At 43.3% G+C, this 21,944-nt stretch overlaps 1 long non-coding RNA gene across 2 annotated transcripts; it reads left to right on the forward strand.

The window, feature by feature from the left end:
* The first annotated feature begins 202 nt into the window (after nt 1-202).
* On the forward strand, nt 203-21,399 carry LOC129058752 (uncharacterized). 2 transcript variants are annotated; one of them, XR_008524103.2, is made up of 6 exons: nt 203-931; nt 15,053-15,171; nt 17,540-17,609; nt 18,102-18,315; nt 18,739-18,912; nt 20,435-21,399. It is a non-coding gene; the product is annotated as an uncharacterized LOC129058752 (long non-coding RNA). The 2 variants fall into 2 exon arrangements; XR_010139366.1 differs by lacking the exons at nt 203-931; nt 15,053-15,171 and having other exon boundaries at nt 17,531-17,609; nt 20,435-21,019.
* Nucleotides 21,400-21,944: the final 545 nt, after the last annotated feature.

Below are 21,944 nucleotides of genomic sequence, written 5' to 3' on the forward strand. Positions count from 1 at the left end.
GAGATCATAGTGGCTGCGAGTCACTCATACGAAGCATATGCAAATAGTCAACACACAGTTCAAAGCAGTCTGAAAGAAGAGACTGCGTAAGAAGTTGCCCTTATACATTCAGGTTGCTTCGCTCACAGAGGCCGCAAACTCCAAAGCCTCTGTGCCAAGAAAATAACATCAAGGAGTGAAGAGTCCTGGGTGAAGAGTCCTGTATTCAGGAGCTGCAAGGACCGTGCTCAATTGCAGAGTGCCTGACTTCCTTAGAGGTACCAAAGCCACACACGTGTGAAAATCTGCTGTCTGCGACGCTCATTTCAGTTTCAAGAGAAGCTGGCTTGAGGGGCACTCCTTAGGGAAGTGCCACAGCAGAATGAAAAGGACAAGAGCTTTGGAATCAGACAGTGCTGAGTTCTTATCTTGCCTCTGCCATGTGCTAACTGGTATCCCCGGACGAGTTAATTATGCTCTCTGAGCCAGCGTTTCTTTGGCTGTGTAAGAGACTAATAATACCAGTTTTAGGAAGGTTGTGGTGATTAAATGAGATACTGCTTGTTAAATATCAAGTACAGTTCCTTGCACCAAAGAGGTGCTTGAGAAGTGGTAGCTGACATTCTGATAGTGATGTCATAATGGCCATCATCTCCACTGAAGGAGGTGAGACTCCAGCACACAGCGAATGTCCTCGTCGTTCTATTCAAAGAGAAGAGTCGTCCTGGAACAGCTGTGCTGGAACTCTCAGAACTCAGTGTGCACGAGGGGTATGTGGATCTGTCTTTTGGTTGTGGGTACTTTAAGTGATGAGAAGTTTAATGTCAGGAGGCACATGGTGCAATAGGAGACTCCAAGAACAGAAGTCACAGTACATCCAGGACTCCAGGAAGTGGGGCTGAATCCAAGGCAGCCTGAACTGGCAGCAGCAGAAGTTAATGCGGCTTCACTGGTATGCTCCAGAATATGTGATTTTGCTGTTACCCACGTGTAGGTATCCCATATCACCAACACCTCTATTCTTCCTATTTTGTCTTTTGTCTACTTTGTAGCTTCTATTTACACATAATATCAGTCTGTTTCCTTCTACTTTGACTTCCTCTAATCCCAAATCCATCTTATTCTTTTCCATTATAAATCTTTTCTAATTCAGCCTTGATATGACTTGCATTTTCCTCTTCCCTCCCAGATTAAATTCCCAAGAGTTAGAATTTGTTTCAACCACGATCTTAGCAGTCATCCACAGCGAAGGAAGAGAAGGCACATCATGTGATGCAAATAAAGGCCACCTAAACTGCTCCTTTAGCACGAGCTATGAGAGGACAATTTCCAATAGAAGGGACTGGGCAAGGAGGCCCTATGATTGACATGCCTCAGATAGTGCATATGTGTGTGTCCAGTCGAGGCTAGGAGGCTGGGAGTGGTACGGCATATCAGAAATATGATACTCTTGGGCTGGGCGCGGTGGCTCACGCCTGTAATTCCAGCACTTTGGGAGGCCAAGGCGGGCAGATCACCTGAGGTCGGGAGTTCGAGACCAGCCTGACCAACATGGAGAAACGCTGTCTCTGCTAAAAATACAAAATTAGCCAGGCGTGGTAGTGCATGCCTGTAATCCCAGCTACTCGGGAAACTGAGGCACATACCTGTAATCCCAGCTACTCAGGAGGCTGAGGCAGGAGAATAGTTTGAACCTGGGAGGCAGAGGTTGCAGTAAGCTGAGATCGCGTCATTGCACTCCAGCCTGGGCAACAAGAGTGAAACTCCATCTCAAAAAAAGAAAAAGAAAAGAAATATGATACATTTATTTATTTAATTATTTATATTGCGATGGAGTCTTGCTCTGTTGCCCAGGCTGAAGTGCAGTGGCACAATCTTGACTTCAGCTTCCCAGGTTCAAGCGATTCTCCTGCCTCAGCCTCCTGAGTAGCTGGGATTACAGGCACGAGTCACCATGCCTGGCTAATTTTTTTGTAATTTTAGTAGAGATGGGGTTTCACCATATTGGCCAGGCTGGTGTTGAACTCCTGACCTCAGGTGATCCGCCCACCTCGACCTCCCAAAGTGCTGGGACTAGAGGTGTGAGCCACCGCATCCGGCCTTATTTTAAATGTCAGTTTGAAATTGTTGCAGGAAGATGACATGTAACCAGTACAAAACCAGAAGCTTCCTCCAAAAGTCCCTCTCCCTTTTCCTGATATTCAGGTACAAAGGACCATCAAAGCAATTAGCTTCAACCATAATGTCAATGATGTCAGTGGTGCTAGGTTCTTTACACAGCTATCTGGAAAATGAACCCCTTTCCTGCCCTGGCTTCAAAGCACAAGGATAAGGCTTACTCTCTTTCTCTGCTACTCACACCTACTCGGCCTGGGTGTATACCTGTGTAGGATTTGGGTGCACTATTGTTACCCTAGTTCAGAACAAAGCTAGTTCACCTGGGGTGAAATGAGGGTGGAACCAAGGCTTCTTCTCCCTCCCTTGCAGCTGGCTTCCCCCAGGGAGCTGCTGTCAGGGAGAGTTTCATCTCCGCTTCCTGGAGGGAGAGAGCTGAGCCCCAGTGACAGCTGTTATGATTTCCAGGAGGCACAGGGCTGGGGACTCCCCACCCTCCTCACATCTCCGGAGGGTATCCAAATGCGTATGTTCCTTCCTGAAGCTCAAGGTGTAAATAGCTGTGAAACTGACAGGGAGATTTGTGGATTCGTAGAGTAACACGACTGGTTAAGTAAAATGTCCCTTTTATTATTCAGGAAAGTGGAATTACAGAAAGGTGATAAGCTTACCTGCTCAAGGTCATAAAACCACTCGTCCCACAATCTGTTCCTGGTGGAGAATGAAAGAGTCCATATTTAGTGATTCCAAAGCCACACTGCTCTGCTTTCTCCCTTAGTGGTATGAAGAGAAATTGGCTGATGCTTCTACACATTTTAAATCTTGATGACTCCTTTTCACTCCCTGCCCATTGTTGGTCATTAGGGTGATATTTTGAGCCTGTGCTATTATAGGCAAGGACCCAGCAACACCCTAGCCCTGCTTGCCACACCCCTCTCCCCTTCCCATTAGACTCCCAGGAAGCTAAGCATAATAAATGATCGTAGACTGTGAAACAGGTACTTTTTTTTTTTTTTTTTGGTGGGGACGGAGTCTCACTCTGTCACCCAGGCTGGAGTGAAGTGGCACAATCTTGGCTCAATGCAACCTCTGCCTCCCGGGTTCAAGTGATTCTCCTGCCTTAACCTCCCAAGTAGCTGGGATTACAGGCATGCGCCACCACGCCCAGCTAATTTTTTTTTTGTGTGTATTTTTAGTAGAGACGGGGGTCTCACCATGTTGGCCAGCCTGGTCTCGAACTCCTCACTTCAGGTGATCTGCCCACCTTGGCCTCCCAAAATGCTGGGATTACAGGCGTGAGCCACCACACCTGGAAGAAACAGGTACTTCTTTATTAAGAAGGTCCGAGCACCCATACCCCAATGTAGAGCTCGCTGGTGAGAGAGGTAGGGGCCTCCTACCTCTCGGGATCTTCCTGCTCTGTGACCATATGCAAAGAGGAGGAGGTCTAAGAAACAGGGGAACTGTGTGGCCAGGATTGCATAGCAGGCCTTGGCTTATTTGCTCACGTAAATGCGTGTTAGGGGGAAAGTAGAAGAGAAAAGAAATGAGCTAGGCCTGATCCACCTAGAAATGATATAGGAAGCACAAGAAAGAAGCATATAGGGCCAAGCGCAGTAGGTCATGACTGTAACCCCAGCACTTTGGGAGGCTGAGGCTGGAGTATTGCTTGAGTCCAAGAGTTTGAGACCAGCCTGGGCAACATAGTGAGACCCCATCTCTACAAAAAAAAATTTTTAAACAGCCAGATGTGGAGGTGCATGCTGGTGGCCCCAGCTACTCAGGAGGCTGAGGTGAGAGGATCACTTCAGCCCAGGAGGTCAGGGCTGCAGCGAGCTGTGATCGCAAAACGCTGCTGCACTCAGCCTGGGTGACAGAGCAAGATCCTGTCTCAAAAACAAAAACCAAATCCATAAAAGGGAAGCATATAGGTTCACACCCTTTAGTAAATGCATCTTTTGGTAAATGTGTTATTTCCCTAGCACTGCATAACAAATCACTCTAAAACTCAATGGCTTACAACAATAATCATTTATTATCTCTTGCAGTTTCTGTGGGTTAGGAATTCACATAAGGCAGAGCAAAGATGGCTTTTCTCTGCCCCACCATGTCTGGAGTCTCAGCTGGAAGACTCAGAGGCTGGGAACTGGACCTGCCTGAGGAAGCAGTCACTCCCACGTCTGGTGTTTCACTGTTGCTTAGCACACTAACACATGGGCCCTCTGTGTGGCTTCCTCAGAATACAGGAAGGGTCCTGAGAGACAGCCAAGTGGAAGTCATATTGACTTTTAGGACCGAGCATCAAAAGTCAGGCAGCATGACAGGCCGGGCGCGGTTGCTCATGCCTCTAATCCCAGCACTTTGGGAGGCCGAGGCGGGCGGATCACCTGAGATCAGGAGCTCGAGACCAGCCTGATGAACATGGAGAAACCCTGTCTCTACTAAAAATACAAAAAATTAGCCAGATGTGGCGGCGCATGCCTGTAATCCCAGCTACTCAGGAGGCAGACTCGCTTGAACTCGGGAGGCAGAAGTTGCAGTGAGCCGAGATCGCGCCATTGCACTCCAGCCTGGGCAACAAGAGTGAAACTCCCTCTTGAAAAAAAAAAAAGTCAGGCAGCATGACTACATTGGATTCGTTGAGGCAGTTACTAAGGTCAGCCTAGGTTTGGAGGGAGACCTCACCTCACAACAGAGACGTGTTAGCATCACATCATAAGAACAGCATGAGAGAGGAGATGTTTTTGGAAAATACCATCTGCCACGTAGCCCAGTCGATGTGTTGGGCTCTAACCATTCAGATTAGAAACTTCTTATTTATTTATTTATTTATTTATTTATTTATTTTTCCTCAAGACAGAGTCTTTCTGTCCCCACCCTGGAGTGAAATGGTGCAATCTCAGCTCACTGCAACCTTCGCCTCCCAGGTTCAAGCAATTCTCCTGCCTCAGCCTCCCGAGTAGCTGACATTACAGGTAGCTGCCACCATGAACAGCTAATTTTTTGTATTTTTAGTAGAGATGGGGTTTCACCATGTTGGCCAGGCTGGTCTTGAACTCCTGACCTCATGATCCGCCCTCCTCGGCCTCCCAAAGTGCTGGGATTACGGGGTGAGCCACCGCACCCGACCCAGAAACTTCTTCCTCACTAAGGAGGTAGTAAGGACTGGGACCTGAGGTACGCATGGCCAGGAAGAGTGTCTAAAATTTTATTTTCTCATACCACTCCTACCTTTTTTTTACAGTTATTCATTTAGAGACTCCTTTCCACTCCACTCTTTTTAACTTCCTTACCTTCCTTGACCCATGACAAAAATTCGAACTGGTTTTTTTCTATTTTGTTTTTTGGGGGAGACAGGGTCTCACTGTGTTGCCGAGGCTGAGTGCAGTGGCACGATCACAGCTCACTGTAGCCTCAACCTCCTGGACTCAAGTGATCCTCCCACCTCAGCCTCCCCGAGCAGCTGGGACCACAGGCGGGAGCTACCACACCCAGTTAATTTTCTAATTCTTTTGTGGAGACAGGGTCTCACTATCTTGCCCAGGCTAGTTTCAAACTCCCAGACTCAAGCAGTCCTCCTGCCTCGGCTTCCCAAAGTGCTGGGATTACAGGTATGAGCCACCATGCCTGGCCTGCAAACTTTCTGGTTTTGATATTGAGATAGGACTAGGTTGATGGGTAAGAAGATACATATGTGGATACTCTAGAAAGACCCCTACCCAATCAACCATCTTCCAAAACAAAATAAAACAAAACTACAATCTAACATTTCATTTTACTATGCCACAAAAATCTGCATGAAAGTTAAATTTGTCTTAAAACTGCATCAAATGCTAAATTCAAATAAAATAGAAGTGCTATCTTATGAATCATGTATTACCTTAGTGGAAATTCATTTGGGTTTGAAATGGGGGGAAAGGGTGACTGGCGATGGAGTTGAGAGGCTAGTAAGGGACAAGGTAGAGGTGAAGAGAACAGCAGAAACAGCAGAAGCTACAATTACCTGGAACACCGCTTGTTATATAGTTGACCAAGAGCTGGTCTTTGTAAGCAGTTTCCATGCTTTTGCAGGTGTAAACCCACAGTATCAGCTCGGGGATCACAGACCCTTTTGCGCCCCTCACTCAGAGACCAACCGCCAAAGCCAAGCCTTCTCTTTCATCCTGCTGCTCACTAGAAATGCCCCTTTCTTCTGAGTCCTCCTACAGATAATTCATATTTTCTAATTAATAATAATACCAATGACAACTAATACACTAACATTTGTTAACAGCCTACTATGTGCCAATTACTATGTTAAAAGCTCACTTTATCTCACATAATTTTTATAAAAATAATGTATGAGGCAGATCCTGGTAACTACCCCTGCTTCACACATGAGGATGCTGGAGGCACAGAGAGGTTAAGGAACTTGTCCAAGGCAGCATAGCTATTAAGGCCTGAAGTTGGGATTTGAACCCAAGCAGCCTGACCCTGGCACCCATGCCTTTAACGATTGCATTATTGTATACTTATTGTGTTAAAAGATCATCCTAAATACTTTTTTTAAAAATTATTTATTTTATTATTATTATTTTTTTGAGACGGAGTCTTGCTCTGTCGCCAGGCTGGAATGCAGTGGTGAGATCTCAGCTCTCTGCAACCTCCAGCTCCCTGGTTCAAGCGATTCTCCTGCCTCAGCGCCCCCGAGTAACTGGGATTACAGGCATCTGCCACCACACCCAGCTAATTTTTGTATTCTTAGTAGAGACGGGATTTCAGCATGTTGGCCAGGATGGTCTTGATCTCCTGACCTCATGATCTGCCTGCCTTGGCCTCCCAAAGTGCTGGGATTACAGGCGTGAGCCACCGCGCCTGGCCAATACTATTATTAATTTTAAAAAATGGTAAACATGATGAACTAAAATTCCACTTAAAATATTTAGTGGGATAAAAGTGGTTAGTCTAAAGTGGGAAAAATAAAACAAGATTATACGTAAATAAAATGAGGAACAAAACCAGACTAGTATATTGAAACAGTAAAAAGTAATTTTTCTACAAAAGACTATTGTCTCCGTCAAAACAAGAAGAAAGAATACATGTTAATAAGATGTGAATAACACAAAGTAGACTTGGCATTTAAAAGAATATTATTTCTATATATGTATATATAAGTAAATTTTGATACCCAAATGTGTACTTGCTGATAAAAATATAAAGCACTGTGACAGATGAAATAACCAGAAAAGAAATACAAGAAATTACACCCCAAAAGATGCCTGGTCCTTATGGGTTTACAAAAATTTTGTAAACTTTCAAAGAACAAAAAAAGTTCCTGTTACACAAACTTTAAATGTATGTGAGTGCTCATGTGTGGTATGTTACCCAGCTCGTTTTGTGAAGAGAAAATGATTCATTTCAAAATCTGAATAGGAAACTGAAATCAAATCTTATTTATGAACATTAATATTAAGATTTCAACTTGGTAGAAAAGGAGAAAAATTATTAAACACAAGTTGATTTAACTTATAGCAAGGTTTATTTGGAGTACATTATACTTTATTCTAAAGACACAAAACTGGTACACAGAAGAAAGGATAACATAACATATCACATTGACAGGAAAAACAAATATATGTATACATGTAATAATTATCCAAAGAGATTTTTTTTTTTTGAGTTGGAGTCTTGCTCTGTTGCCCAGGCTGGAGTACAGTGGTGTGATCTTGGCTCACTGCAACCTCTGCCTCTGGAGTTCAAGTGATTCTCCTGCCTCAGGCTTCTGAGTAGCTGGGATTACAGGCACTCACCACTACGCCTGGCTAATTTCGTATTTTTAGTAGAGATGGGGTTTCACCATGTTGGCCAGGGTGGTCTCAAACTCCTGACCTCAAGTGATCTACCCGCCTCGGCCTCCCAAAGTGCTAGGATTACAGGTGTGAGCCACCTCACCTGGCCATCCAAAGAGATTTTAATAAGGTATTTGCTGTAATTCTCAGTCTCTTCTTGATGAAATTCTAAAAAATCAGGTGTTAGTAATTTCGGGCTTGTTTTTTGTCCTGTGGGATTTACTTCAGTAATGCACCAAAAAGGCAGCTTGCCTGGTCTGCCTTGTTTAAGCCCATTTTGGTTATATGACAATATATCCTTTACTCCCAGAGAAGGAATAATCTGTTTTGCAGATGACATGACTACAAACCTAGAAATCTAAGGAAATCAACTGAAAATTATTGAAAGTAATGAGCTCAGTTGCAGGACTAACCCTAATACCTCTAAAACATTTGTATGTACGTACATGTGTGTATGTGTGTGTATCTATTATATATTGTATGTACGTATACTGTTTTATGTATATATGCCAATATTAAACTGATATCTAATAAGGAAATACAAAAAATAAATTTTATTATTGCTAGTACAACCAAAACAGATTAAACACACGGGGTTGATTTAACTTACAGTAAGGTTTTTTCAGAGAAATTACAGACGACGTTGTTAATAAATCAAGTTCCATATCTGATTAGCAAAGTAAATAAAATAGTATTTCCTAGGTTAACATTTACATTTACCAATTAAAGCCTCAGCAGGGTAACTTCAAGTATCTAACAAAATAAGAGGGCAATTCAGCTGGATAATAACAAGAAGAATGCCAAAGAATATTTTAGAGGATGTAATGATTATTGATTCATGCTATTGTATATTTTTGGCTGTACTAAATTTTAATATATGTTACAAAGTGATCATTATAAAAGCAATGGAGCATTAAATTAAAAATAGAATAAGTTACTGAATCTGAAATAAATAGAGATTTAACACATTAATTCAAATGCTAAGAGCTTAATATATGACAAAACAGAAGGAGTACAGTATGGAAAAGAATCATGACAAAATGCTATTGGTATAAAGAAGCATTTACATATATATTTATACAAATATGTGTATGTGTGTATATATATAGATAGAGAGAGAGAGAGAGCGCGCAAATAAGAACAGTATTTTGGAATCAAATAGTCTTTGGCAAGTTCCTTAAAATTTCTGTCTCCCTTTCCTTAGTGGTAAAATGGGACCCATAATACGTATCTTGAGGGTAATTTTGCAGAATAACTCAGATATTGTATATAAAGCACTTAGCATAATGCCAGGAACATAGTAAACAGTTATTATCATGAGTCAGAGTGTTAAATATAAACTAGAACCAACTGGTTAAATGCTCTAGAAACACAAACAGGAAAACATGTTCCCAGAGGAAGAAGGGAAACAAATTTCTGATTATGGAAGCATGCAGTATCATAGACAAGATGGATGTTCAAAACGTTAAAAAAAAGAAGAAAAAACTTATAAACAAAACATATGATTGAGAGTAAACACAAATTGTTGAGCTCCTAAATGAAGCAGTTTTGGAAAGAGCGGTGCCAGGCCAGTGGAGATGGGCTAAGTTTCAGGATGGCCTGAAATCTCACTATTTGTCAAACAGCCCTTCCAGAGCTGTGCCTGAGAAGGAAAGTTCATGGACCTTTCATGTGACCCCAAAGGCAATCAATGCCAGTGAAAGTGGTCCCCCTTCCCATTCTATCATCCTCTTTGGCTAGGTCTGTCCAGAGCCCTGTGACCGACCCCTCCTTCTCCAGCTTGGGATGCAGAGGCGCTTCATGTGGGCTGGATGGACTTGTGGTTCTCACTGGTCACCCAAGAGGTGTGCCATCACCCTCTGCTCCCAGGGCTGCTCCTCTGGCACATTTCCATTCAGTCCAGCTGCCCCGTTAGCTTGCCCAGTGGTCCAGCGTCTCTTTACTCCTTTACCTTAGCTGATGAATGTCCATTGCCTCACTGTTTTTTCGTTCTACGATTCTGGAATTTCATGTCATTCCCACAGCCCCAGACCAGTCAATACACCCAATGCAACATCATAATTCATATCCCTAAACCCCACTTTTCCTTTCTTCATCTGGATGATTACTTTATCCTGTATGACTCAAGTCACTCCAGGAAGCCTTCCTTGACACATCCTAGCTGAGCTCAGAGTCCCTCTTGTAAGAATCATGGCAGCCGGTACACCTTGATTAGACTGTAAATTCCTTGTGTGCCAGCGACAGTCAGAGCTCTTAGGCATCTTTGTTCCAAGCACAGTGCCTGCCCCACAGGAGTCCTAAGAAAGATTTGTGCCATTTGCTGCTGTCTCTCCCACTGCTGGGCGCTAGCTTTGACTCCACTGTCTGTCCTACTGAAACTGCACGTACTAGTTTGGGCAGTGGTTCTCCAACCTGACTGTACATTGACACTTCCTGGGGAGTGCATAAAAATACCAGTTGCCAGGGCCAAGTCAGTCAGAATGTACGGGGTTGTATTTTTTCAGAACTCTCCAGATTGTTCTTCTGTGCAGCCAGAGTTGAGAACCACCAATTTAGGACATTATTCAGAACCGAACTAAGAGATTTTAATTCTGAGGCTGACTAGGGCGGATGGGAAGCGCACCCCTACTGACATGGTTGCTACGCAGAGCCTAGGGGAGTCAGGAAGCATCCCAGCTCCTTCTCAGTGCCCCTCTCTCCACACCCCCACCCCCATGAGGCTGAATACTTAGTGTGATCACTTTCACTTCTCCTTGGAGGGTAGCTGTTTAAACCCTTTTTCTGGGAACTGGCTCTGAACCTGCCTCAGCAATTCACATGTACTCCCATCATTGGCTCTAATCAGAGGGGCGGGGCACTTTACCTGTCATTATAGTACCTCATTTCTCAGATATTCCCTTTAAGTGGAAGGATAGCACAGCAGTAATTCGGCAGATCGAATGAGAACCTGAAAGGTATATAATTTTAGGGGCTCTCTTTAAGGAAAAGAGTACGAGATTACAAATCACAAAATTGCCAGGGCCTTCCTGAAGTCTTGGAAAGAGCACCTGCCAAGTGCTGTAAGCTTTGCTAGCTTCAGAGTAAATCTGCTTCTGAGAATAATGGCTACCATTTGTTGTGTCAATATGTATCCGAGACTTTTTATATATAGCTGTGCTTACAACAAGCAAGGATGTATTATCCTCCTTTTACAAACAAGAAAACTCAGGTAGGGAAAAAATTTGTTGTTTATTTCAGGTCGCATATGTGAGACTAGAATTCAAACTCATTTCTGACTGGCTTGTGAACTCAAAATCTTTCCACCACACTAACAAATTCCAGCATCTACAAAGGTTATGCATGCTGGGGGCCCAGAAGAAGCAAGCAAATCCATATATATACTGAGTATTCTATGTAGACTGAAAAATTAATGTGACTTGCATATGTGTGGGCCACTTTTTACATTATGTAGTGCTGCTGTAATTAATCAAGTCATTTAAAAGCATGTGTTACTCAATAGCTTCAATTATAGTGTCTTTTCTCAATCAACAGATACAAAAGGTACAACCCTTTTTTTTTTTTTTTTTTTTTTTTGAGACGGAATCTTGCTCTTGCTGCCCAGGGTGGAGTGCAATGGCACGATCTTGGCTCACTGTAACCTCCACTACCCGGGTTCAAGTGATTCTCCTGCCTCAGCCTCCCAAGTAGCTGGGATTACAGGTGCACACCACCATCCCGAGCTAATTCTTGTATTTTTAGTAGAGACGGGGTTTCACCATGTTGGCCAGGCTGCTCACAAACTCCTGACCTCAGGTGATCTGCCCGCCTCGGCCTCCCAAAGTGCTGGGATTTCAGGCGTGAGTCACCGCACCCGGCCTAAAGGTACAACTCTTATATGAGCATCTGCAAAACTTGTTTGTGTTAAAAAGGAAGCATGGTGCTGGAAAAGTATCAGAAGCTCACTGTATTAATGGCGAAGTGGTTCAGCTCATGTTCCCTGAGCCTGCCGTTGTCAGGCTCTTTCCACAGGGCTCCAAACTCTCAAACAGTGGTCTCTAAAATGGGGGATTACAAGACAATCTATTGGAGTCAAGGAATAAAATATCAGAAATTAATTATATTTATATTTATTTTTAACATTGCCTTTTAAAATGTCCGTGTATGTTTGTGTTTCATGAGGTATATATTAATGTTATTATAGTAGCATATGTGTGTGATTTATAAATAAGTACAAATTGCATAGCATAATAGTTAGGAGCGTAGACTCTAGAGCCAGATTGCCCAGGTTAAAATCTTGAGTTTATCACCTAGAGATGGGTTGATGGGTGCCGCAAACCACCATGGCACATGTATACCTATGTAACAAACCTGCATGTTCTGCACATGTATCCCAGAACTTACAGAAAAAAAAAACAAATAAACAACTGGGTACAGTGGTGCATGCCTGTAATCCCAGCACTTTGGGAGGCCGAGGCAGGCAGATCACGAGGTCAAGAGATTGAGACCACCCTGGCCAACATGGTGAAACCCCCATCTCTAAAAATACAAAAATTAGCTGGGCATGGTGGCGCACACCTATAGTCCCAGCTACTCAGGAGGCTGAGGCAGGAGAATCGCTTTAACCCAGGAGGCGGAGGTTGCAGTGAGCCGAGATTGCGCCACTGCACTCCAGCCTGGTAACAGAGCAAGACTCCGTCTCAAAACAAAACAAAAAACAAACAAACAAAAGACTTGGGTTTATCTCTGTGTGTCCTTGGGAAAGTAATCTTTCTGTGCTTCAGTTTCCTCGTCTGTAAAATGGTGATAATAATACTGGAATGCCTACTGCATAGGGGTATTGTGAGAATTAAATGAGTTAATACAAGCAGAATATTTAGAATGGCGCTCTGCAATATTAGGGGTGGTATACATTTTTTTAGTGATAAAGACAGTGATCCACAGATGACAAACTTGATGAGTGGACAGAGACAGTGTGCTGCATGTTCTGATTTTAGAAAAAAAAAACAAAGAAAAAAAGACAATTATTATTATGCATACATACATATTTTAAGGTATATTAAAGATGCATTTTGTGTCTGCCTCTTTCTTTCGTCTCTCTCTCTTTAACCCAAAAATGGTGTGGTTTTACACATTTGGCAATTATGGCTCTATCTATTCTACTAACTAGAGGGAGAAAAACAAATGACTCTGGGGCATCAGTGCGAGACCACTCCCCAAATTGCCCCTTCCACTTAAGCCAGCCTCTAGCCTTGGAGTCTGGCTAGCACTGCCAGGTTGCCTAACTCCACAAGCGGTAAAAGAGGGCCCTAGTATGCTGGGGTTATTTATCTCGGTGTTGTCCTCTGGCCCAGCCCTGCCCAGGAACAGGAGACAGACTGCTACACAGAGCCTTCTCTCTCATAACTGGGGGATGGAGAGGCTCAGAAACAAGGCTTCCCTCAGCAACTTCCTGCTCCCTCCGAGGAAGAAGAAAGGGGTGTCTGTGCTAGAGCCACTCCCCTGCCAGCAGCCCAGCAGAACAGCTGCTGATCCCCTGCATCCCCACGTCCCCGCGGAGGCCCTGGGAAGTGGGAACATCAGCTGGAGAGAAAAGGAGAAAGCAGTACATTGAGTGTTGCTTAGGCCGCCTGCTTCGCTTTCTTCTCTTGCTCTCCCCAGAGACAATCTCGTGGCCTGTGTTTCCCCACAGGCTGGCCCCAGCGCCCTCAAGCCCAGATGTCTGCTGTCCACGCTCTTCTGACTCCCTGAAAGCTAACATCTCAGATTCCCTCTCCCTGAAGGACCTTTGGGAAGTCCCAACCCCCAACCCAGGCTCTTCGCTCCCCCGGGTCTGCTTCTCATTCTCTCAGATAGATTTATAACTTATGTAAATAAATGTACATGATTAGGCAAATGATGATGTAAATGGTGCCTTCCTTTTCTCGTCCCAATTCTGGTAACAATAATGATTAAAAGATGGAAAATAGAGTCAACATGTAAAAGGTAAAGAAGCTGGAATTTAATCTGAAAAAGCAGGTGTAATGGCTATTTCACGGCAAGGTTCCATTTGCACAGAGGATAAAAGAGGTCATTGACTCTCAAATTTCCATGAAAGCTCCAAAACAGTAGCAAATCAGGTAAAATCTGACTACCTGTATTCACTGATTTTCTCATCAATGTTAGTGGCTCTTAGGAAATGGCCAGGTAGACTAATTGCTATACTGTATGAATGGCTCGTACTATTATTACAGTGATATACGGTATATAGCATACACTCAAAAAATCCCTGAATTTACTAATAGGCAAAATATCTGTGTAGAAAGAGCCAGAAATCCAACCGTTAAATTATTATTTTTAAAATTCTTGCCCATATTTTAAAGAATTAATAAAGCTAGCTTTTCAGGAACCGTGTAAGAATAAGCAATTGGATTTTTAAAATTGAAGTGGTATTATTATGCTCACTCTTGTAGGTTGAACAAGAGCTACAAAAAATTATGTACATCTTACATAATATTTTAACTTTGGGAAGCCAAGTACATAATGATCACTGAAAATCTACTAATTTCAAATCCTGCAACAGCTGAAATTCTATCTCCAATTTCCACCTACTCACATTGCCTATTATTTATGAAACTGACCCACATCCCACCCATGCACAAGTTCCAGGAGCCTACAGAACATTTTGTCTAAGGTAATAAAAACAATATCAGAGAACCGCTATTGAACATAGAAATTATATTCTATTACTTAGTTAATAGTTGACCCCGAACTCAGAATTTTTAAGAAAACTTCTCAACAGCACCATCTGGTGGGCAGTGCAGCAAAAACACAAAACAAAACACCAAGACAAAACCCACACTCCATACTTTCAGTTCTTGGAAGTGATTATCAATTGCGCTTCATTAAGTTTGTTTTATTTTCCAACGTAGAGTCTACATTATGAGACGTTTCTGAGGACCAGTTGGGTAACTGACAATTTAGTGGTATTGCCAAGACGTTTTCTGTAACAGTTCATATTTCAAATACGCATACATTCTAATAACAAATATTCTTGAGTTTTATATTCTTTGTTATGTAATGTTATTGTCTCGAAAAAGTGGATTTGTAAATTGTACAATGAAATGTAATTTGATTTTTAATTCTTTTAAATTTTTTTTTTTTTTTTGAGACAGAGTCCAGGCTGGAGTGCAGAGGCATGATCTTGGCTCATGGCAACCTCCACCTCCTGGGTTCACGCAATTCTCCTGCCTCAGCCTCCTGAGTAGCTGGGACTATGAGATTTTTTTTTTATGTAAGTCACAAAAAAGCAAACTTTTTTTGGATCATTTGTTCTATAATTAGGGGTGGATAGACAAGGCGAAAGGTTACCGATGGAAATTTGGCTTTTACCTTTCTTATGTTAAGCTGTGCCAGGTAGTTTTGAGACAGATGATGGATGAGCAGTTTTTCTACGGTCTTCCTTCAGTGTTCTAACATAGCCTGGGCTGATCTCCAGCATGCAGAACACAAGGTGTGATCTTTTAAAATGGCTAGTCTAAGACAAGATATAAACTAAGATTTTTATTTCTTCAACAAATATATTGAGCATCTCCGATGTCCAGGCACCGGTCTAGGTTCCAGACACAACAACAAACAAAACACCAAAAATGACTGCCTGTGAGGAGTTGATATTTTAGAGGGGGAAGCATAGAAACTGTCGTCAGACAGTAACTGTGCTATGAAGAAAATGCAAGATCAAGGAGACAGGGAATATTGGGGAAGGGAATGGTTGCTGTTGATATGGAATCATCAGAGAAAGCCCTTCTAAGAAGGTGACTTCAAAGCAGAAGGAAAGAAGTGAGGCAGAAATCTGTGCAACAGCTGAGGGAAGTGAGTTTCACATAGAATAGGAGGTGCAAAGGCCCTGGGGTGGGAGTTTGCTTGGCGTGTTCAGAAAATACCAAGGAAGCCACGTTGGCTGGGACAGAGAATGAGCCAAACATTGAGAAGGTGAGGTCAGGAAAGTAATGGGGTTAGATCATGTAGGGTCTCGTAGCATTGTAAAGGCTGATTTTTACTCTAAATAAGATAGAAAACCACGGAGTATTTTGAATACAAGAGCTATTCTGGCTGTTGTGTTGATATGGTCATAGTAAAACAAGGGCTGAAGCAGGGAGTCCAGTTAAGACACCATTGCCTCAGAGGAGAGGCAATAATAGGTTGGACCCAGTGATAGCAGAGGAGGCAGTGATAAATAGTTGTATTCTGAATATATTTGCTGGTAGAGCCACCAAGATTTACTGATGGATTAGATGCGGAGAGTGAGATAAAGAGAAGAGCTGAGGATGACACTAAGGTGTATGTCCTGAGCAAATGGCAGAATGGAGCTATCACTTACAGAGAATGGGGCAGATTTACAGAAGTCTGTTTTGGGGGAGGACTGGAAGGGGGATGGAGAATATCAGGAGCTCAATTTGAACATGTTAAGTCTTGGACATCCACTAGACACCCTAACATGAATGTCAAATAGACAGACAAACAAGGGAGAGGTCTAGGCTGAAGGTACGAATTCAGGAGTTCTCTGTGTACGGTTGATATTGAAAACCATAAAACTAAATGAGATCACTGAGGCAGCAGGTATGGAGCATGAAAAGAAGAGATTCAAGGCCTGGGCCCTGGGCTCTCCACCATTTAGAGGTGGGGGAAATAGACAACCAGTAATGGAAACTGAGCAGGAGACCAATGAAGTGGAAGAAATAAAGAGGCTGGTGAAGTCCTGGAATCAGGAAAAGCAAGCTTTGTAAGGAAGAGGGAATGATCGATGAGTTAAGTGAGATGAAAACCAGGAATTGATCACTGGATTCAGCAATAAAAGTGTCACTGGTTGGCCGGGCGTGGTGGCTCACCCCTGTAATCCCAGCACTTTGGGAGGCCGAGGCGGGTGGATCACGAGGTTAGGAGCTCAAGATAAGCCTGGCCAAGATGGTAAAACCCTGTCTCTACTAAAAATTAGCTGGGCATGGTGGTGAGCTCCTGTAATCCCAGCTACTTGGGAGGCTGAGGCAGAGAACTGCTTGAACCCAGGAGGCGGAGGTTGCAGTGAGCCAAGATTGTGCCACTGCACTCCAGCCTGGGTGACAGAGCGAGACTCAGTCTAAAAAAAAAAAAAAAGTGTCACTGGTGGACTTGACAAAGGCAGTATTGGTAGAGTGGTGGGGATCAAAACCTGACTGGAGCAGGTTTAAGGAAGAATGAGAGGAAATGATAGGAAACAATGAGAAAAATCAGTAGAGAGGTTTTGCTGTGAAGAAGAAGCAAGCTGGTAGCTGGAAGGGGAAATGGGATCAAATTTTTTTTAATAGAAAAAGGATTTTTAAACAAGATTTTATTTAAGATGGAAGAAAGCACAACTTTACGTACTGATTAGAAAGAAGCTGTAGAGAGAGGGAAGTTGATGAAGCAGAAGAAAGGGGAGAGAATTGCTGGGACAAGGTATTTGAGTAGGTGAAGGGAGATGGTATCTAGAATATAGTGGAGGAGCTGATTTTTAATAGATGGGCAGATAGTTTATTTACAGAAACAAGAGAGAAGGCAGAATATGTGAGCACAGATGCAGGGAGGTGGGTAGATGTGTTGGTGGGCACTTGAGGAAACTCTCCTGATTGCTTCTATTTTCTCAGTGAAAGAAGCAAGGACATCAGCTGAGAAGGAGGATGGAGAAGGAGGTGACAGAATCTGGAAGAATAGGAGGTATGAAAGAATCATCTAGAAGAATGGGGGAATGAATGGTCTAAAGAAATGTGGTAGCATGGCCTCCTTAAGGTTAAGGAGCATAGATTTTTTAGTGACTACATTCTTCTCTGAATTCCAGTATTAACATTCTACATCATTCATTTGGCACTTGACACTCGTTACATTCAATTATCGATTAACTGTTCTTGAGAGTTCTATCTCCCTCTTTTTCCTGATTATACCTCACTTGTTAGGGCCTCAACTCACATGCCATAAGGAATCATTTAAAACCACATAACTGAGGGTTTCAGAAAATGTGAGAACATACGTGTGGCCCCCCGCTGCGGTGACAATGCAGGGTGAGCCGTCTAATTCTCCAGGGCAGTGTTATCAAGTCCAGGGGTTAATCTACATCAAACCACATCCTCCTGCCTGTCCTCTATCTCTAACAAAGGTGCTATTTTGGCCTCCATAGTTACTTTTTGTTTTATTTTTCAATGTATTCAAAAGCTGGCTGATGCGGTCATTTATTAGAGACCCTCTTGAAGACCCCAAGGAGATACAGAAGTGTTCAATACACATTTGAGACTAGAGGACATGCTGATGCAAATGTTGAGTTTGAGAGGACTCAGGAGAAGGATTTGGAGAGTTGAGGAAGATCAGACATCAGATTAGATGCCATACGATGAAAACAGTCCACGGCCACACAGGGATGAGTGTCCAGGTGAGGAGGGATGCTGGGAGTTGCAAGTTTCTTGAGCAAATTACAAAAACAGGAGCTAAAAGTATAATGAGAGTGATTAGAGCAATAATGAAGGTCTACAAGGCAGAGCTCTGTGTTTGATGCTGTGCTGTGCCGACCAGATTCCCCCAGCTGCTGCAAGTACTGGCCGTAAGGACCTGAACTGATCCCAGGATACTGATCTTGGCTGATGGTATGTCCAAGGCTATGCCTTCCTCCCTAGGGGCAACCCACAGCCAAAAGCAAGTCAAGGTTGGGGTACAAAGGTCCATCCCCCTTGCCTTAATTTAGGATCTCTGAAGGATTATCCAAGCCCCTGACCTCTCCATGGGTCCACTGAAGCCCCTGTTACATCTGTATCAACCCCTCCTTCTGCTCAATCCTGTTTCCTTCACTCCCTTACAGCTGTTGTTGCCAAGAGCATCCACCAGTAGACCTGCATGGAAATCTCTGCTTCGGTCTCCTTCCCATTCTATGGCAATTTTAATAGAAGAGGTCCTAGGAGGCAAACCGCTAAAATGGAATTTTGGAACTGGATCATCAACGAGCCACCTGGCAATGAGGACATCATCCCTCGTAGTAAGTGGAGTACTGATACCACCTGGCGTGCTGTGGCTGCAAAAGTTAAAACTTTTACCCATGCAGAAGTTGTGATGGGGTATCGGTAGGAAGTAATGAAAGCAATATCTCAGGCATTTGAGAGGCTTATTGGAAATTGTGATTATATGGAGTCAGATGGTGGTTGCTGGAGGCTATTGCTGCACTGGAGAAATATAATAAAAGATGTGAAGGTGATTAATTACCAATGTAAGATGAACTGTGAACATCACAGGACTTCCCTGGCAGCATATGAAGAAGCTCATCTCCTGTAGTCACAGGGGAGAAAAAGCAGACTATCAGGCCTGGGACTTAATTATAAGGAAAGTGGAGTTCTGCAAAAGGCCGAATTTTCATGGAAAGTCCGCTATGATAAGGTTAGGGCTTTGATTAGGAAGAAGTGGGACCCTGTGACTTGGGATGGGGACATCAGGTCAATGAATCTGAAAATCTCAAATTCTGAGATTCCCCTAAATGCTCTGGGCCTGCGGAAGTGACCTGCCTTTCCCTGCTAAACACTAGTGCTCCTCACTTGCTTGAAGATAAGAAGTTTCTGTCCTATAAGACAACACATGCCCAGCTCAGAAAATGCCCCTAGAACAATTAATTAGAGTTAAGTCACGAAATAACCTATCCAGGGAGGTGTTGAGATCACTAGGGGAGAAAAGGGATCATACCCTTAAGGTGCTGTAGGACGTAGCCAGCACCTATCAGCAGAAGCCAGGAGAGCATGTGTGGGACTAGACCTGAGGGTGCTAGATCAAGTGAGTGGCAGAACATAAACTTTGGTAGGTAGAGTTTATCCACATGGAAATACTCTTCAAGACACAAGATTCAACGCCTAGGCACTCTAGGAGACGTTGTTAATACACTGCTAGGTTAACCATTGAAACTGCTATGGCAGGTGGTTGAGGAAGAGATCCAAAGTCTCAGAGAAGTAGCTTGAGGTGAGGATATGTGGGCAATGGTAAACAGCTTGGATGGTTGGTCAAGTCCTAGAAGGAGGAATATTGGAAGTCAGGGGACAGTGAGAACTAGGGAACTTAGAGATGGATGACCGGTGGGAGTGGGTGTGAAATATGAAAAGCAGTGTATCACACATTAATGACCTCCAGAGAACACCTACCACAGAAGCTGAATTAAGCAACCAAGTAGACAGAGCAGCCAGGCTAGCTGACATCAGCTAGTCACGATCACTGCCCACCTTAGCACTAGCATGACTGACCCATGAACAGAGTAGGCATGGTTGTAGGGATGGAGGCCATGCATGAACCCAACAGAAGGGGCTCCCACTCACCAAGGCTGATCTAGTTGCTGAATGTACAATTTACTAGCCAGAGACTAGTAAATGCTGCACCCCGGGGGCTGGTACTCAAGGATACCAATCAACCACTTGGTGGTAAGTCGACTACATCAGAACTCTTCTACTCTGGGAGAATCAGTGATCCATCTTGACTGGAATTGACGTATATTCCAGATATGGGTTTTTCTTTTCTGACTACAGGGTTTCAGCACCATTCTCCAAGGACTTAGAATCTGAATCAGTGGTACGAGACCTCACATAATATTGCATCAGGGAAAAGGACATACTTTGGAACAAAAGAACAGAAGAGGTATAGAAGTGGATGGATGACTATAGGATCCTCTAGTCCAATCACATATTGTACTACATAGAAGCCGCTAGCCTTCCTATTAGAGCAATGGGATATATCTTTGCAGGTACTGTTGAGGTGCCAGTTTTGAAATGATGCCCTGTGAAATGGGGTATCATTCTCCAGGATACAGTTCATACTCTAAATCAATAATCACATATGGTACTATGTTCCCAATAGATAGAACACAGGGTTATAGACACCAAATAGTGGAAGTAGAAGTGGCCCCCTTGGGGAATTTTATTTCCCATATGAGCAACTAACACTGTGTATCTAGAAGTCCTGGTTCCTAGAGGGGAAATACTTCCACCAGAGATACAGTAAGAATCCCTTAAGCTATGACTGCCCCCCAGTCACTTCTGGCTCTTTGTAACCACCCTGGCATGGGTAATTGACACGGCTCATCAGAAGGAGGTAAGATTACAGATAAAACATAGGCAAGGCTGTATAGAAAACTACAGTAACATAATTAACAAGCTTGATCTAATAGTAGAATTCCATATTCATGAGATAGAGAATGAAAATTCTAGCACACATAGAATATTTATAAAAACTGATGGCGTGTGAGATCAAAAGAAGTCTATTAAACAAATACTGAAGAGTTGATGGCTTGTAAGTGATGATTGCTAAGCATTTTTTAAAATTTTTTTTTGAGATGGAGTCTCATTCAGCGGCCCAGGCTAGAGGGCAGCAGCACGGTCTTGTTTCACGGCAACCTCCGCCTCTCTGGTTCAAGCAATTCTCCTGCCTCAGCCTCCTGAGTAGTTGGCATTACAGGTGCACACCACCATGCCTAGCTAATGTTTTGTATTTTTAGTAGAGACAGGGTTTTGCCATGTTTGCCAGGCTGGTCTCAAACTCCTGACCTCAGTTGATCCACCCGCCTCAGCCTCCCAAAGTGCTGGGATTACAGGCATGAGCCACCGCGTCCGGCCTGCCAAGAATTTTTAATCATGCACCTTCACTGCTTTAGGTTAGGTTTCCTGGGAAGCAGACTCTGAGATTGAGATTCATGTGCAAAATTATCAGTTATAACCCAAACCTTGGCATCACACAATATTCCCATGTAACAAACCTGCATGTGTACCCCTGATCTAAAATCAAAGTTGAAATTATAAATAAATAAACAAATAAACAAAAAACCCCAAAATGTTTAGGGAGTGATCTCAGAATTAACACCATTGAAAGAGAGGAGAGAGAAGCAGGAATGAGCAGAGGAAGAAGTTGAGGAGCATTGCAGGATGAAGGAAGACCTCATTCCAATCAACGTGACCCACCAGGAGCTCTAGACTATGTCAGCCCTGCAGGGCTGGGGTAAGGGGACTCCTACACGGAGCAAATTACCTTTGGAAGAAGGTGTGA

The sequence above is a fragment of the Pongo abelii genome, chromosome 2 (assembly GCF_028885655.2).
Source record: "Pongo abelii isolate AG06213 chromosome 2, NHGRI_mPonAbe1-v2.0_pri, whole genome shotgun sequence".
Taxonomy (NCBI): Eukaryota; Metazoa; Chordata; class Mammalia; order Primates; family Hominidae; genus Pongo; species Pongo abelii.